Consider the following 18,228-nt stretch of genomic DNA (forward strand, 5'->3'; position numbering starts at 1 on the left):
TGCATAAAAGGTTACAGGGAGACGGCAGGGGAATGTGTTGAGAGGGATAATGTATCGGCCATGAAGGAATCATAGAGCAGACTCAATGGTCTGAATGGCTGAATTCTTCTCCTATATCTTATTATATACAGTATATAATTTCAATTCTGTGCTTTATTAATGCTGTCTGAATCTGATTTTTCATCCCTGACATTTGTCATGAAATTTGTGTTACAGCAGCAATACAGTGCAGACATAAAATTAGTATAAATTACGAAATAAATAGAGAGAAAAAAAATACTGGAAGAGAAACTTACTGTTTTTGTGGTCTGTTCTGCCGACAAAATTGGGATAATTATAGTTTGAGATAGCTGGTAATTTATTTGGGAGAAATAATGTTGAAGTACTGTATTTTCTAGGCTTATAAGCTTCTCGGCCAGCAGCAACCACAGAGTCATATATATACTTCACCGGGTAAAGGGTTTCAATCTGAAATGATGAAGACAGAAACAATTCAAAACATCAGGATGTAAGTATAGTAAGGTAATAACTAATAGTTACCTTGAATCAGCCAGTCCTACGTAAAAGGGAAGTGGTAGATATACTTTCACCTTCATTTTAAACTCACTCCCTTTATATAATTTAAGCACATAATTATAATAACATAATCAATTTTTTTTTAAATTTCTGAAATATCTCACAGAATCTTCCCATCTTTTCCATTGCTATCCAACCCCTTATTCTAATCACCACAAGAATGAATGACTCTAGGGTATACTTTCTAACTCTGACACTTCTCTGATCTCATAATAAACTCTTTTAGAGTTTTGTGCTTCTCATTTTGTGCTGAACATTTCCATGTGCAGGTCCTTGGGCTTTACATTCAAATGACTTACTAACAACTGGATTTTATAAACCTACAGGGATGATATCTGCTGTGCCACTCAAGCTCCATCATTTTGTTCATGTCCGACAATACATCCTAACCAGTGTCTTTCTAATTTTATCAAATGAGTTCCACCTCCTCGTTCCCAGTGCCAGGCAAACAAGTGCTGAAGAGAGAATAAAGAATGGGTCTACCCTGACCTACCTGGGAATGGGTTTAATCACCTCTTTGACTTCTTCAGGGACACAGATGAAAGTCATATCTTAGAAGCTGGATGAAATTGGGAATGTTAATGTAAGAACCCCCTGCCAAATTCAGTGACCTCCTGGACAATCAAATACGCAAAGCATTCATTTTTCTGATCCTGAATATCACCTCTGCAACCCCTTGGACTCTATTCCTCGCAGTCACAGCTTTCTCTCTGTGCAGTTGTCTTACTTCACAAAGCATGAGACTGCACAACGGCTCAAAATTTTATGTGATTTGATCACCAGGGAAACAACTTGGAGTCAGTATCCTTAAATCACATGTCAATTTTTCAATGAGAATAAATAATCCTGGTATAGTTCCCGGTTTTGGTGGAATGGGAAACTTCAGTTCAGCATCAAAACCCTTTATCCCAGGGGTATCAGTGCATGAATGCAATCTCAAAAGGTATGCTACAAAAACCATGAAAATGACTACTGGAAACCAGTTGCAACCTAAGCAACTTCCATTTTTATCCTGCATCCATCAGCATGTGTTCAGGAAATTGTCTTGGGAGGGAAGGATAATCATGGGTACACAAGTTTCCCAAGCTTCATGAAAACCATCAGTGAGGCTACAGAGAAAACAAATCTGCCATTGCATGCTGCAGGCTCTTGACTGCTCTCTTTCAAAGAGATTCTCTTCTTTATCAAAGAAGAGAATTTGATACAGGAGTAAAGATAAATTTTGCAATTATATAGGACCTTGGTAAGATTACAATTCCTATATTGTGCACATGGCCATATGGTAATGCCCTCAGCCTTCAAGCCATTAGCTTCAGGACCTTGATTATTCTTTTGGTATCCTTAACATACTTCAGAGGGTTTCATGAATGACGGTGACCCCTCTGAACACTCTGCATCTTTGTTCAACCACAAGGGCCAGGCACATAGAAGACTGAGACATACCATGGCTTCAGGAGAAAATCAGCATTATGAAGAGGATGTAATCAATATCTGAAGATACAGGCAATACCTGGAGTAATGCTCATCACAAGGTTTAATTAGCTTCCAAGAAAGTTATCTCAACAACATCTCAAGGGTCTATCACCTTTCCAACCACATGATCCAATTGTCCAACATCCATATTTCCTAGTTCAAACTCCCACAACCCATGTTAATATCTCCCATTGAATCACCTTGAAACTGTAATTCTGAAATGGTGCAAAATTAGATTTTCTGACTCCAAAATCTGAAACCTATCTATTAATCTTGTAAAATACTTATATACATATTATCTTCCAACTACCAATGCATTTTCTTCATCTCCGTAAAACTTCCACATGATACATCTCCTGCAAACTCAGAGAAGTGGAGGCTGGTATCCCAGATCAGAGTTATGATGGAATTCAATGTCCTGTGAGTTCTGAATCTGTGAAGAGCTTTCCACAAACTGTTTCACCTCTATCTATGTAGTAGCTAACTCACACATTTGGGATCACAGGTGGAATGTGGGCCACTGTATGAGGTAGAGGAAGTAAGAAGGGAATATGCTTTGACCAGTATCTTCATAGAGCCATAGAAAAGTACAGCACAGAAACAAGCCCTTCAGCCCATCTAGGCTGATTACTTTAAACTGCCTACTCCCAGCAACCTGCACAGGACCATAGCCCTCCATACCCCCATCACCCATGTACCTATCCAAATTAAACTTAAATGTCGAAATCGAGCTCATATGCATCACTTGCGCTGGCAGCTTGTTGCACACTCTCACCACCCTCTGAGTGAAGAAGTTTTCCCTTATGTTCCCCTTAAACATTTCACCTTTCTCTCAACCCATGACCACCAACTGTAGTCCCAACAACCTCAGTGGAAAGAACCTGGTTGAATTTACCCTACCTATACCCCCATAATTTTGTATACCTTTATCAAATCTCTTCTCAGTCTTCCATGTTCCAAGGAATAAAGTCCTAACGTATTCAATCTTTCCATCTAACTCAGGTTCTCCAGTCCTGGCAACATCCTTGTAAATTTTCTCTGCACTCTTTCAACCTTATTAACATCTTTCCTGTAGGTATGTGAGCAAAAATGCACACAATACTCCAAATTAGGCATCACCAACATCATATACAACTTCAAAATAATGTTCCATCTCCTGTACTCAAAACATTGATTTATTAAGGCATTGATTTCTTAATAGCCCTATCAACCTGTGATGCCACTTTCAATGAATTATGAACCTGTATTCCAGATGCCTTTGTTCTAGAGCACTCCTTAGAGCCCAACTATTCACTGAGTAAGACCTAACCAGGTGGGTCCTACCAAAGTGCAAAACCTCACACTTCTCTGCATTAAATTCCATCTGCCATTTTCCAGCCCATTTTTTCAGGTGATGCAGATCCCTCAGCAAACCATAATAGCCTTCCTCACTGTCCATACAATGCCAATCTTGATGTCAGCTGCAAATTTGCTCATCCAATTAACCACATTATCATCTAGAACATTGATATAGATGAGAAACAACAAAGGATCCAGCACTGATCCCTACGGCACACCACAGACCTCCAGTCAGAGAGGCAACCCTCTACTCTCTGGCTTCTCCCACAAAGCCACTGTCTGATTCAATTTACTACCTCATCTTGAATGGCAAGTGACTGAACCTTCTTGACCAACGTCCCATGTGGGACCATGATAAATACTTGCTAAAGTCCATGTAGACAACATCCACTGCCTTGATTTCCTGGTAATTTCCTCAAAAAACTCTATAAGATTGGTTAGATATGACCTACTGCACATAAAGCCATGCTGACTATCCCTAATCAGTCCATGTCTATCCATACCCCTCCCACTCTTCACGAAGGGACAGAGGCAGAAGAAAGGAAATTATAGGCCAATTAGTCTGACCTCAGTGGTTGAGAAGATGTTGCAGTTGATTATTAAGGATGAGGTCTCAGGGTACTTGGAGCACATGATAAAATAGGCCATAGTCAGCATGGTTTCCTCAAAGGAAAATCTTGCCTGACAAATCTGTTGGAATTCTTTTGAAGAAATAACAAGCAGGATAGACAAATTAGAATTGGTTGATGTTGGATTTTCATAAGGCCTTTGACAAGGTGCTACTGATTGGGCTGCTTAACAAGCTATTACAGGGAAGATTCCAGCATGGATAAAACAGTAGCTGATTAGCAGGAGACAAAGAGAGAGAATAATGACAGCCTTTTCTGACAGGCTGCTGGTGACTAGTTGTATTCCACAGGGGTCTTTGTTGGGATGATTCTTTTTATGTTGTAAGTCAATGATTTGGATGATGGAATTGATGGCTTTGCTGCAAAGTTTGCAGACAGTATGAAGGTAGGGGAGGGGCAGGTAGTCTTGAGGAAGTAGAAAGGCTACAGGAGGACAGATTAGGAGAATGGACATAGAAAAGGCAGATGGGATACAGTGTCAGGAGTGTATGGTCATGTACTTTGGTCGAGGAACTGAAAGGGTTGACTATTTTCTAAAAGAAGAGAAAATACAAAAGTTGAGGTGTCAAGGGACGTGGGAATCCTTGTGTCCTAAAGGTTAATTTACATGTTGAATCTGTGTTGAGGAAAGCAAATCCAATGTTAGCATTCATTTCAAGAGGACGAGGATATAAAATAAAGGATGTAATGTTGACATTTTAGAAAGCACTCGTGAGGCCTCGCTTGGAGTGCTGTGAGCAAGTTTGGGCCCCTTACCTTAGAAAGGACATGCTGAAACTGGAGAGGGTTCACGAAAAATGATTCCAGGATTGTCATGTGAACAGCATCTGATGGCTTTGGGCTTGTATTCACTAGAATTCAGAAGCATGAGGGGTGGCCTCATTGAAACCTATCAAGTTGATGCTGCTTTGTCTCACCTCTACAGACTCTATGTTTTGTCTCCTGAGTAAATGATGCAAAATGAATTTGAGATCTCCCCCATCTCTTTTGCGTCCACACATGTATTACCATGTTGATCTTCCAGAGAACTAATTTTGTCCCTTGCAATCCTTTTGCTCTTAACACATCTGTAGAATCCCCTAGGATTCTCCTTCAGCTTGTTTGGAGGTTAAACTTGTGCCTTCTTTAGCCCTCCTGGTTTCTTTCAAGTCAAGTCAAGTCACTTTTATTGTCATTTCAATCATAACTGCTGGTACAGTGCATAGTAAAAATGAGATAATGTTTTTCAGGACCATGGTGTTACATGACACAATACAAAAACTAGACTGAACTAAGTAATAAAAAACAACACAGAAAAAGCTACACTAGACTACAGACCTACACAGGACTGCAAAAAGTGTGCAAATACAGTGCAGGCATTACAATAAATAATAAACAGGACAATAGGACAGTAAGGTGTCAGTCCAGGCTCTAGTTATTGAGGAGTCTGATAGCTTGGGGAAGAAACTGTTACATGGTCTGGTCATGAGAGCCCGAATGCTTCGGAGCCTTTTCCCAGACGGCAGGAGGGAGAAGAGTTTGTATGAGGGATGCGTGGGGTCCTTCATAATGCTGTTTCCTTTGCGGATGCAGCGTGTGGTGTAAATGTCCGCGATGGTGGGAACAGAGACTCCGATGATCTTCTCAGCTGACTTCACTATCCTCTGCAGGATCTTGTGATGCGAGATAGTGCAATTTCCGAACCAGGCAGTGATGCAGCTGCTCAGGATGCTCTCAGTACAACCCCTGTAGAATGTGATGAGGATGGGGCGTGGGAGATGACTTTCCTCAGCCTTCATAGAAAGTAGAGACACTGCTGGGCTTTCTTTGTATATGAAGCTGGTGTTGAGGGACCAGGTGAGATTCTCCGTCAGGTGAACACCAAGAAACTTGGTGCTCTTTACGATCTCTACCGAGGAGCCGTCAATGTTTCTTTAGTATTCTCTTGCATTTCTATACTCCCTAAGTACCTCATTTGCTTCTACCTGCCTATACCTGCTATGTACCTCTTTTTCTTTCTTAATCGGGGCCTCAATATCTATGAAAAAAATCAATGATTCCTAAAACTGTTATCTTTACCTTTTATTCTGACAGTCACAGGTAATTTTTGTACTCTCAAAATTACCAATGACCAAGTACAACTTTACCACAAAACAGATTGTCACAACCCACACTTGCCAGATCCCTTCTGATACCACCAAAACTGACCTTGAGAACCTCAACCCACGGACCAGACGTAACTTTTTCCATATTTACTCTGAAACTAATGACATCGTGTTCACTAGCTGCATAGTGTTCCCCGACACAAACTTCTGTCACCTAGCTTGTCTCATCTTTCACTGCTGTCCCACATGGATATTTTGCTGTAACTTAATGAGGCACAGAAGAACTGAGGCTGAAATACCTGTCACCCTCTTCAGTCTGTTTTGCATTGTGTGCAAGTCTGAGGTGACACACACTCAAATAGGACTGCATGTGTAATGATCAAGCAGCTGATCACAGGATCCATGGAGCAAGATGTCATTTCACAGACCAGTGACATCATGACACACACTTGAAGGAGATTTTTCACATCTCTTTGCAAAGTATGCAGAAAGGCTACTTCTGACTGCAGTCATCCCAGAAGTATTTCCTACAATGATGGCCTCTAGAGTCTAGCAGAATAGAGCTTGGGTCCCCTGCAATCTTCAAATCAGATTTTCCATCGCTGCCTCTATTTCCATCACCTGTTTGCAATCAGTTACCCTGTATGCCATCATGTGAAACACAACTCTCTTTTGCTATCAAACTGGCGAATGGCAGGCATGATGTAAATAGCAATGCATTCTTGAAATGAGAGAGCAGAAGTAACAATTAACTTTATGCTAGACATCACAGGACTACTGACAGCCACATTTAAAAGTTTATACATACATATATGATTATTTTTCACTTGGCAGTTAATTGTGCCTCAGAATTCGTAACCTGCCTATTGTAACCATCATGCAGCTCATCATGCCTTTCATCTGCCACTTCTGTATATATTAATTGTCTAATGCGTGAACAACCACATCCAGGTCTCAGCCTTTACCTGGTTCTCTTTCAGAAGGAACTGACAGCAATAAGTGAGACAAACAGTAAGAGAAATGACAGCAAATGTGTCATTTGCATTAACAACCAACACAACCTAAGGATGCACTGTGAGCAGCCCGCAAATGTTGCCGCACATTCTAGTTTCATTACAGCACAGCCGTGATGTTCAGCAGAACAACAGATGTAAGAACAATGCAACAACAGCAACAGAACAAGAAACCCCTTTCTTCGTTCCCGCCCACCTACTCACTCACTCACACACACACACACACACACACACACACACACAAACACACACACAAACAAGCCTCCAACCCCAGAAAAGCCCAATACCAGCCTGTAATAGACATGTAGACATTGGGCCACTAACATTAATGAGCATAAGAGTTAATTTTTGTGGAACTTTTGTGGTTAATTGTTGTGGGTGTGGAACTGGACTCTCTGATGGTGGTATCTGAAAAGAGGATGCTGTCCAAGTTGCATGCCATCTTGAACAATGACTCCCATCCACTCCATAATGTACTGGTTAGGCACAGGAGTACATTCAGCCAGAGACTCATTCCACCGAGATGTAACACTGAGCGTCATAGGAAGTCATTCCTAACTGTGGCCATCAAACTTTACAACTCCTCCCTCGGAGTGTCAGACAGCCTGAGCCAATAGGCTGTTCCTGGACTTATTTCCACTTGGCATGATTAACGTATTTTTATTTAATTATTTACGGTTTTATATTGCTATATTTCTTCACTATTCTTGGTTGGTGTGGCTGTAACGAAACCCAATTTCCCTCGTGATCAATAAAGTATGTCTGTCTGTCTGTATTTCATACTTTCTCCTCATATACTGCCTGGTTTGCTGAGTATTTCAGCAAACTACGTCTTTGTGATAAATATATTTTCTGTTGAACTGCATTCAAAACTTTAAATCAAAGAGGGTACTTATTATATAAATAAAATACATTAAAGCAAAAGTGCATTCTTAAATTCAGTATTTTTCTCTACTTTAACAGCGACTATGTTCTCACTCTTTTGCATGTGGCTTCTCAAAACTAAATGGAATAGGATTCTATAAAATGAAATCTTTTTCATTAAGGCAACACAAGTGAATCTGCAGATGCTTGAAATAAATTTTTTAGAAAACACAAAATGCTGGCAGAACTCAGCAGGCCAGACAGCATCTATGGGAGGAGGTAGTGACGACCTTTCGGGCCGAAACCCTTCATCAAGAGTGCACTCCATGAAACCCTCCTGATGAAGGGTTTCGGCCCAAAACGACGTCACTACCTCCTCCCATAGATGCTGTCTGGCCTGCTGGGTTCTGCCAGCATTTTGTGTTTTTTTATTCTTTTTCATTAAGGTTCACTGTGACCAATATACAATTTTTACAAATTATTTAAACTTATCCATGTTCCATTTAATTTGTTGCACAAGTAGGGAAATCTATGCCATTTAAAAATATATATAAATCATTTGTTCTCAAAAACAGACAATTCTGAAGTCAGTTTTATATACCTTTATTATTAATTATTTACTGAACATTATTTTGAAAAGTACTTGGCCAATATAAGCCTTTTGTTAAATGGAATACTTAAATCATATTTAACAAGTTTACGAGGATGTTATCAAAACTCTAATCTAGAGCCTGAGCTATAAGGAGAGATTGGGCAGGTTAGGACTTTATTCCTTGGAACATAGGAGAGGCTGGGATATGAACTATAGAGATATATAAAGTCATGAAGGGCATAAATACAATGAATGCATACTGTTTATTTCCTCAGGAAAGGGAACAAAAGGTTAGAAGGCATAGGCTTATTGCAAGGGGAGAAAGATTTTAAAATGGATCTAAGGAGCAATTTCTTTGTGCAGAACAAGCTGCCAGAGGAAGTTGTTGAGGCAAGTGCAGTAACACATTCACGAAACTTTGGGAAACGTACGTGGATAGGAAAAGTTTAGAGCACAGTTTCCCAACTTGGGGTTTAATGGTAGGGGCCCATGGTATAAAATAGGTTGGGAACCGCTGATTTGGAGGATAAAGGCTAAACATGAGCTAGTAGGACTAGTCTGGAGGACACCTTGGTTGGCATGGATGAGTTGGATCAAAGGGTCTGTTTCTGAACCATATTACTCTATAATTCTAATTAGCACATTTAGAACAAGATACTAATCCATGAGTGCTAATGACAGGAATGCCAATTGAACAAACTTTTCTTATTTTAGTCTAAGGAGTATAATATACTTCCTCTTTTCTCTCAGGAGTTTAGATGCAGGTTGATGGTGCACATGGGCAGCACCAGGTTTTGTGGAATTAACTGGAAGATACAGTGATTCTTTACTTCTTGCCAATTGTTTGCTTATGCTTGTAATATAGTGGAGCTTAGGAATTATATTTGTCGTTATACTTTCATAAGGTTTATCTGATTGACTCACTAGGAAATTCAGTACCTATATCTATTGCCAAAGGCAATATTTCTTATTCTAACGATTGTGATAAGAATTGGTGACTGTGGACCAATCTTGGTAAACTTATGAATCACTAATAAAGTATTATTTTCTAAGATTAGGCTCTTATCAATGTGAAAAATTTACTTACCTCTTTCCCATCTGTGCTGTACAGCTTTAGCACAGGGAAATGCATCAGATCAGCAATATATTTTAATAATACCCTAAAGTTTTGCACGGTTTGCTTATTCATAATCAGGTTACGTCTGAAACTAGGATCACCATTTCTGAAAATCACGAGTTTCTTTGGAACTCCGTTGGATTGTGGCAAGTCCTCATGAAGCGCTCTGTAAGCTTTCATTCTGCTTTGTTGTGCTGCAGGCTGCTCTCGATTAAATGGCTTGCTAACAAACCAGGGATGCTGCTTCCTATTAGCGACCTCAAGGTTAATAGGTTTCACCTTCCTTCGGTCAGAGCAAATGTAAGACTGTCCATCTTTAAGGTCTGATAGACTTTTCACACTGTTACTACCGTGGGGTGTGGTAATTGTTCGTACCCCAAATGGCAATGGAATTTTGTTAGACAAATCATCTAATAATGAATCAAATGTCTTGAATGTACGACTGTTGATAGCCAACCTAATCCCAGAAAACTTTGGGTCTCCGCTTTTATAAAAATAGATCTTTTTTGATATTACAGCATTTGGAACTCGGAAATGATGTGAGGAGACAGACTTCCCAGTTTTTGAGATGTGGGACTTTTCTTGCGATTGCTGTAAAGGTAGTTGATCAGCCATCTTCTACTAATGAGTGTGCTCTGGGAAAAAAAAAAATCCGAGGGTCAAATATTTACTCTACAATATGATATTCTATCTCAGTGATGCACACTGATCATGAAATAATGTAAATGTTTTCTTACAGGCAATTTCTTTTAGACCACATCAATCCAAAACTGATTATAAAATTTCACATAAAGTAATAGGAACCATTACAAGTAACTACAATTTAAAAGGATACCAGATTTAACTGTTATTCAATGAAATATCCTATATGCACAACTGTGAACTGCAGATTTGTTTACAAACTATGAAGCAACTCAGAGGAAGCGATATGCTGGTGCAGTAAAGATGAACCGACATTGCTGAACTTGCAAAAAAAAAATTACAAGGATTTATACAGAAGAAAATAGTTGTATTTATCTTGAAAAATCTACTGAAATTCACAATTAGAAACAGCTGAGAGATGACATGAAAAGAAGCCTTCAATATAATGAAAGGGTCTTGTAATATATTAATTACAAGAGCCTTTATACATTCCAAGAGCTTTTCATAAGGGAAGGGAAAGTGGAATTAGGATCTACATCAATATGACCAATGAAGAAGAAAGGATAATGCCAATGTCCTTACATCAGAAGTAATTCTGAACAAAATAGTCATTGACTTGAAACATTAACTCCATAATGTCCTGCCGTAGGTTTTTGACCTACGTCAATGGTACTACGTCAATGCCGTAGGTCAATGGTACTTTTTTTTTTCATTGATGTTGCCTGGCCTGCTGAGTTCCTCCAGCATATTGTGTGTGTAACTCCATAGATGTTGCCTGACCTGCAGACTGTCTGCACCAAGTTTCATTCTTATTTCAGATTTTCAACATCTCCAGTTTTTTTTTAACACTTAGAATTAAATGTTTATTATTTTGATGATGTGGAACCCACAATTACAAGCAGGTTGATTAGCATTGAGGCATTTAAGGGGATGCCTGACAGAGACAAAAATATATTTGAATATGTTATTATGAATGGATGGATGGAGGCTTGTGTGACACAAAGACCATTTGAGGCAATTGACTGCTTTCGGTTTTGTAACATCTATCTAAACCTTGGACAAGTTTTTGGGCACGTTTAATCTTTTGTCTTTTTATTATTATTTTCCATTTGGTTTCTGAGCAGAACCTTGAAATAATTTCCTTGTCTTAAAGGCATGATATAATCTATGCACAGCTTTGATTTATACGTCAAAATTCAGTAGGTCCTTCATTACAAAAATTCTACATACCTGGATAATGATCAAGTTAAGTGTCATCAAATACCTATGGAAGCAAAAGTAAAATATTGTGATAACTTCCTATTTATCTTGAACTCCAATACAATTATCGAGTATTTTTGATTAACATTTCCTTGAAGTGAAAACGGTTTGAAAATTAAAAATTTTAGCTCAAGTAGTTTTATACAGGCTGTTATCACACTATCATTTCCTAAAGCATACTCTCAATGAGAGTTTTCCCATATCTTCTTCTTGAAAAAAGGAAATTTGATAATAAACATAATCATGAACTATGTACATAAATCAAAGACAAAGGTGGAACATTCTCAGCAGCCCATGAGATACATGGTGAAATCTCCAGCAAGTGAAGTTGGCAAATCTGTGCGATGTCTGTAGTGGGGCTCTAAATTGTTTGTAAAAGTTAGAATTCCTTGACTTGTCTCTTTCAAGATAAGTATATCAGCTGATGAAATTGAGGCAGTGAATCTCTTCTCCAGGCTGATTCTGTTAATTTACACACATAAAAGCAGCAGTTGTGATGTTCCTCCTAGCACAAGAGACCAAGAAGATATGCCTTGGATTGGCATCACAGCTTTGGTCCCACTGAGGTAGATGCATCTGATGTTCAAGCACATGGCAGATGTGCTGATAGTGGTAGTGTGCATCCGTCAGATGCTTAGCCATCAATGATGAACTTGGAGCAGGGCTTTGGAGGGTACAATCTCAGCCCAATAATCAGTCATCTTAAAATCAGTTGTTTTCCAAAATTTTAAGTACTTGAGGTAAATTCATCATTAGTATATTATTAATAGGGTAGTTTTATCATAATGTATTTAATTAGAAAGCACGTTATGTATTTCACATAATAATGATTGTCTACAATAGAGCTGGGGTTTGATTTCAGAAAGGGGACGCTGCATGCACATGCTCCTGTCTACACCTACAGTGCTGAATTAGAGCGAGGAGAGAGTATCTCAAATAGCCTGTCCTAGTCCAAACACATTGATGTCATGGCCAAAAAAAGCTCACTAATACCTCTACTTCTTCAATCGGCTGAAGAAAAGTGCCGTGCCCCAATTGACTCTTACCAATTTTTATCAATGTACCACAGAGAGAATCTTATCCAGATAGATCACAACTAGCTACGGCATCTCATCTCCCCAAGACCACAGAAACTGCAAAAGGTTGCGGACAGAACTCCTCACATCACAGAAACTAGCCTCCCCTCCATGGACACTTCTCACTGCCTCACTAAATCAGCCAGCATAATCGAAGACCCCACCCTCTCCAGACATTCTCTCTTATCCCCACTCCCACCAGGCAGAAGAGAAGGACCACCAGGCTCAAGAACAACTTCTATCCCACTGGTGTCGGGCTCTTGATTAAACTTCACAATCTATCTCGTTATAAGCAACAGTTCAAAGGTTCATTTACCATCAAGGTATACAATTATGAGATTCCTCTTCTCCAGATAGCCATGAAACCAAGAAAGAAAAGACTGGCAGCACGATTATCAAGCCCAAATCCCCCCTCCATGCACAAAAAAATGAACAAAAATGGAACAGGTACATTAATTTCCACCCCCCCAATCCCGCTCCCCCGCACACAAAAAAAATAGAAAGATCAGGTAAAAATCAGAGAATATAAAAAAGTTATAAGGCTCAAAAAAGATCCCTATATCCAAAATGCTGAAAACCTGGGTAACATTCTCCAGGCACAGTGGCAGCCTCTCACCTCTCCAATAGCAGAGCAATCCCATAAGACCATAAGATATAGGAGCAGAAGTAGGCCATTCGACCCATTGAGTCTGCTCTGCCATCCAATCATGGGCTGGTCCAATTCTTCCATTCAGCCCCACTCCCCTACCTTCTCCCCATACCCTTTGGTGCCCTGGCTAATCAAGAACCTATTTCTCTCTGCCTTAATATGATATGATAAGCTTTTATCTGCAATTTGAGAAGGATAAGGGCAGATCGGAGGTGTCAGTGTTGCAGATGAACAGGGGAAACTATGGAGCCATGAGGGAGGAGCTGGCCAAAGTTGACTGGACTGATAGCCTAGCAGAAAAGACATTGGAAGAGCAATGGCAGGTATTCTTGGGAATAATGCACAAGGTGCAAAATCAGTTCATCCCCCAGAGAAGGAAGGATTCAAAGGGGGGAAAGGGGCCACAGTGGTTGATAAAGGAAGTCAGAGATTGCATAGCATTAAAAAAAAGGAAATATGACAGAGCTAAGGTGAGTGGGAGGACGGATGATTGGGAAGCTTTTAAGGAACAACAGAACTTAACTAAAAAGACAATACGGGGAGAAAATATGAGGTATGAATGCAAGCTAGCCAGGAATATAAAGGAGGATAGCAAAAGCTTTTTTAGGTATGTGAAGAGAAAGAAGATAGTTAAGAACAATGTTGGGCCCTTGAAGAATGAATTGGGTGAAATTGTTATGGGAAACAGAGAAATGGCAGAAGAATTTAATGAGTACTTTAGATCTGTTTTCACTAAGGAAGACACAAACAATCTCCCAGATGTATGGATGGGCCAAGGACATAGGGTAACAGAGGAAATGAAACAGATTGACATTCGGAAGGAAATGGTGATGAGAAGACTGATGGGACTGAAGGCTGACAAATCCCCGGGTCCAGATGGTCTGCACCCTAGGGTACTAAAGGAGGTGGCCCTGGAAATTGCGGATGCATTGGTAATCATTTTTAAATGTTCCTTAGATTCAGGATCAGTTCCTGAGGATTGGAGAATGGCTAATGTTATCCCACTTTTTAAGAAAGGAGGGAGGGAGAAAACAGAGAACTATCGACCTGTCAGCCTGACATCGGTGGTGGGAAAGATGCTAGAGTCCATTATTAAGGATGAAATAGTGGCATATCTAGATAGCAGTGATAGGATTGGGCCGAGCCAGCATGGATTTACCAAGGGTAAATCATGCTTGACTACTCTGTTGGAGTTTTTCGAGGATGTAACCAGGAAGTTAGATGGGGGAGATCCAGTGGATGTAGAGTACCTCGATTTTCAGAAGGCATTTGATAAGGTCCCACATAGAAGATTGGTGGGTAAAATCAAAGCTCAGGGCACTGGGGGGAAGGCATTGACATGGATAGAAAACTGGTTGGCAGATAGAAAGCAAAGGGTAGCGGTGAATGGGTGTTTCTCGGAATGGCAGGTGGTGACTAGTGGGGTGCCACAGGGCTCGGTATTGGGACCACAGCTGTTTACCATTTACGTTAACGATTTGGATGAAGGCATAGAAAATAACATCAGCAAATTTGCTGATGATACTAAGCTGGGTGGCAGTGTGACATGTGATGAGGATGTTAGGAGAATTCAGGGTGACTTGGATAGGCTGGGTGAGTGGGCAGATACTTGGCAGATGACGTTTAATGTGAATAAGTGTGAGGTTATCCACTTTGGGAGTAAGAACAGGAAGGCAGATTATTATCTGAATGGTGTAGAGTTAGGTAAGGGAGAAATACAAAGAGATCTAGGAGTCCTTGTTCATCAGTCACTGAAGGTGAATGAGCAAGTGCAGCAGGCAGTGAAGAAGGCTAATGGAATGTTGGCCTTTATTACAAAGGGAATTGAGTACAAGAGCAAGGAAATCCTCTTGCATTTGTACAGAGCCCTGGTGAGACCACACCTGGAGTATTGTGTACAGTTTTGGTCTCCAGGGTTAAGGAAGGACATCCTGGCTGTAGAGGAAGTGCAGCGTAGATTCACGAGGTTAATTCCTGGGATGTCTGGACTGTCTTACGCAGAGAGGTTAGAGAGACTGGGCTTGTACATGCTGGAATTAAGGAGATTGAGAGGGGATCTGATTGCAACATATAAGATTATTAAGGGATTGGACAAGATAGAGGCAGGAAATATGTTCCAGATGCTGGGAGAGTCCAGTACCAGAGGGCATGGTTTGAGAATAAGGGGTAGGTCATTTAGGTCAGAGTTAAGGAAAAACTTCTTCTCCCAGAGAGTTGTGGGGGTCTGGAATGCACTGCCTCGGAAGGTAGTGGAGGCCAATTCTCTGGATGCTTTCAAGAAGGAACTAGATAGGTATCTTATGGATAGGGGAATCAAGGGATATGGGGACAAGGCAGGAACCGGGTATTGATAGTAATTGATCAGCCATGATCTCAAAATGGCGGTGCAGGCTCGAAGGGCCTAATGGTCTACTTTTGCACCTATTGTCTATTGTCTATTAAATACACCCAATGACTTGGCCTCGATAACCGCTCCTGGCAACAAATTCCACAGATTTACCACCCTCTGAGAAAAGCAATTTCTCCACAATCCCACTAGTGATCATAAGGCAGTCTCCCCTCTCTGGCAGCAGAGGAATCTCACCAGCGACCAAAAGACAGTCTCCCCTCTCCAGTAGCAGAGCGATCCCACCAGCGATCAAACGGCAGTCTCCCCTCTCCAGTAGCAGAGCGATCCCACCAGCAATCAAAAGACAGTCTCCCCTCTCCAGTAGCAGAGCGATCCCACCAGCAATCAAAAGACAGTCTCCCCTCTCCAGTAGCAGAGCGATCCCACCAGCGATCAAAAGACAGTCTCCCCTCTCCAGTAGCAGAGCAATCCCACCAGCGATCAAACGGCAGTCTCCCCTCTCCAGTAGCAGAGCGATCCCACCAGCGATCAAAAGACAGACTCCCCTCTCCAGCAGCAGAGCGATCCCCCAGCGATCAAAAGGCAGGCAGACAGCACTCACCCTCTGCAGTTGCCTTAAAGTTTCAATCTTACACTTTACCTTCCACTTTATAGTTTACCTGCACTGCATTTTTTCAGTAGCTTTTGCCCTTTATTTGCATTATTAGTTGTACTTTATTCTAGCTTAATATACTGTGTAAGGATTTGATCCGTATAAACAGCTTACAAGGAAAACTTTTCACAGTATCTTAGTACTTGTGACAATAATAAACCCAAAACAATTAATTTGGTATACGTTCTCAATGTGAACATATTGACCAGAAAGTACTAATGTTATACAAGAGCCATTCTGTCCTTTATCAGTTGTAGTACTCATATCAAATATCTTATTATGAGCCAAATAGACCAGAAAAAATATAGCAAATTATATATATATATATATGTGTGTGTGTGTGTGTGTGTGTGTGTGTGTGTGTGTGTGTGTGTGTGTGTGTGTGTGTGTGTGTGAGTGTGTGTGTGTGTAAACTATTAGCAACCACAATGTATAAAGTTAGCAGATAGAAAATATGATTAGATGCAGTTTCTTTCTAATTTCTCACATGAACATTGACTACAACAAAGAAATTTACTTCAAACTTACGGTATCAGAGATTAATAGATCAAACGATTTCTTGAATAATTCATAATTCAGCATTTGCAAGTTGTTAGGTAACTAGGTAAACATAACATTGCAAATGGGTACTGTGGCCAACACCAAAAGAAAAATTTACATTATTTATACATAATGAATAAATTTTAAATGCTGCTAAAAACATTCACCCGTACATTGTTGTTCTTCCATTATTCCAGAAATTCAGTTTAGTCACTAATTTTCCTTCATACGCACAGTCACTTACCCAGTATAACACTGCAATCACCATGCACTAAAAAACATTACCTTAAACATTGGTTTTCTACTTTATTACTGAATCTTCATATCTTCAGCTGAGTGTCTAATGTTACCTTGAGATTATACTGAAGGATTTATTTCAAGCTTCATGGTCAAAGAAACAACAGAACCAATTTGCTTAATCCAGTTTCCATCTAATCCCAGCAGCTAAAGCTTGTATACGGTTCTAAAATGAATTGTTACTGAATTCATTTCAAATCAGCTTCCCTGGTATCTTCATAAAGATATTAACATTAAGGAAAATCATTTTGGAATATAGCATTAACTGTTTGATTCATTTATAGCACATGCTTTAATATCAATGAAAATACTGAAAACAGAAGAATTTCGAATCTGTGGTCCATTTCAGAGTGCGAATTTAATTTTGGATGTTTCTATTTACCACTGTTCAGTCAGTTTGTGTTTTTTTCAAAAACTCTAATTATATTCCTGACTGCCACTAACAAAATTCAAGCAATCTTGATGTAAGATTAAAAACACATTATTGTAATGTCTAATGCATTGAAAGGTGCTGCAGTGGCAGATGCTGAATTACTTTTATGACTGTAATCTGCTTCAAGGCATTTTACAACTAATCGGATTACGGAGCATTATTTAAAGAGCAACTCTTCAATAAAAGGGACTGCACTCCGCATAACTTCCTTACTTTGCTATAAGAAGTTTTTGATATTGTTGAACTTTAACATTAGCAGTAGAAGTTTCAGTTTTGAGGCCGATATTTATTGTAGGAAACGTATACATTATTAATATTGCATTGGTCTGCAGAACATGCACAAAAACTATGTTTTCCATATTATGAATTAATTATGGTATATTTATGGATATAATCCTTAATAAGACGCTTTGACATATTCAGAAAAGACAAACTTTCATCACGGCATCTAAAATCTGAATAAAGCAGCAAGTCTTGGTCATTTCCTGTGTTTGCGAACAAGCGCAACACGTTGATTTATCTTTTTTCTTCTCCAGTCCTGCTAAAGGGTATCGGCCCGAAACGTCTCTTTTCCATAGATGCTGCCGGCCTTGCTGAGTTCCTCCAACATTTTCTGTATGTTGCTTTATTTTTTATAAGTTAC

The 18,228-nt window shown here is 39.8% G+C and overlaps 1 long non-coding RNA gene across 1 annotated transcript; it reads right to left on the reverse strand.

Moving 5' to 3' along the window:
- Positions 1-10,228: 10,228 nt before the first annotated feature.
- LOC140730797 (uncharacterized) lies at positions 10,229-17,212 on the reverse strand. The gene is made up of 3 exons (XR_012099684.1): positions 17,141-17,212; positions 11,559-11,592; positions 10,229-10,321 (listed from the first exon to the last, which is right to left on the reverse strand). It is a non-coding gene; the product is annotated as an uncharacterized lncRNA (long non-coding RNA).
- Between the last annotated feature and the right edge of the window lie 1,016 nt (positions 17,213-18,228).

This window comes from Hemitrygon akajei, chromosome 1, assembly GCF_048418815.1.
Source record: "Hemitrygon akajei chromosome 1, sHemAka1.3, whole genome shotgun sequence".
NCBI lineage: Eukaryota > Metazoa > Chordata > Chondrichthyes > Myliobatiformes > Dasyatidae > Hemitrygon > Hemitrygon akajei.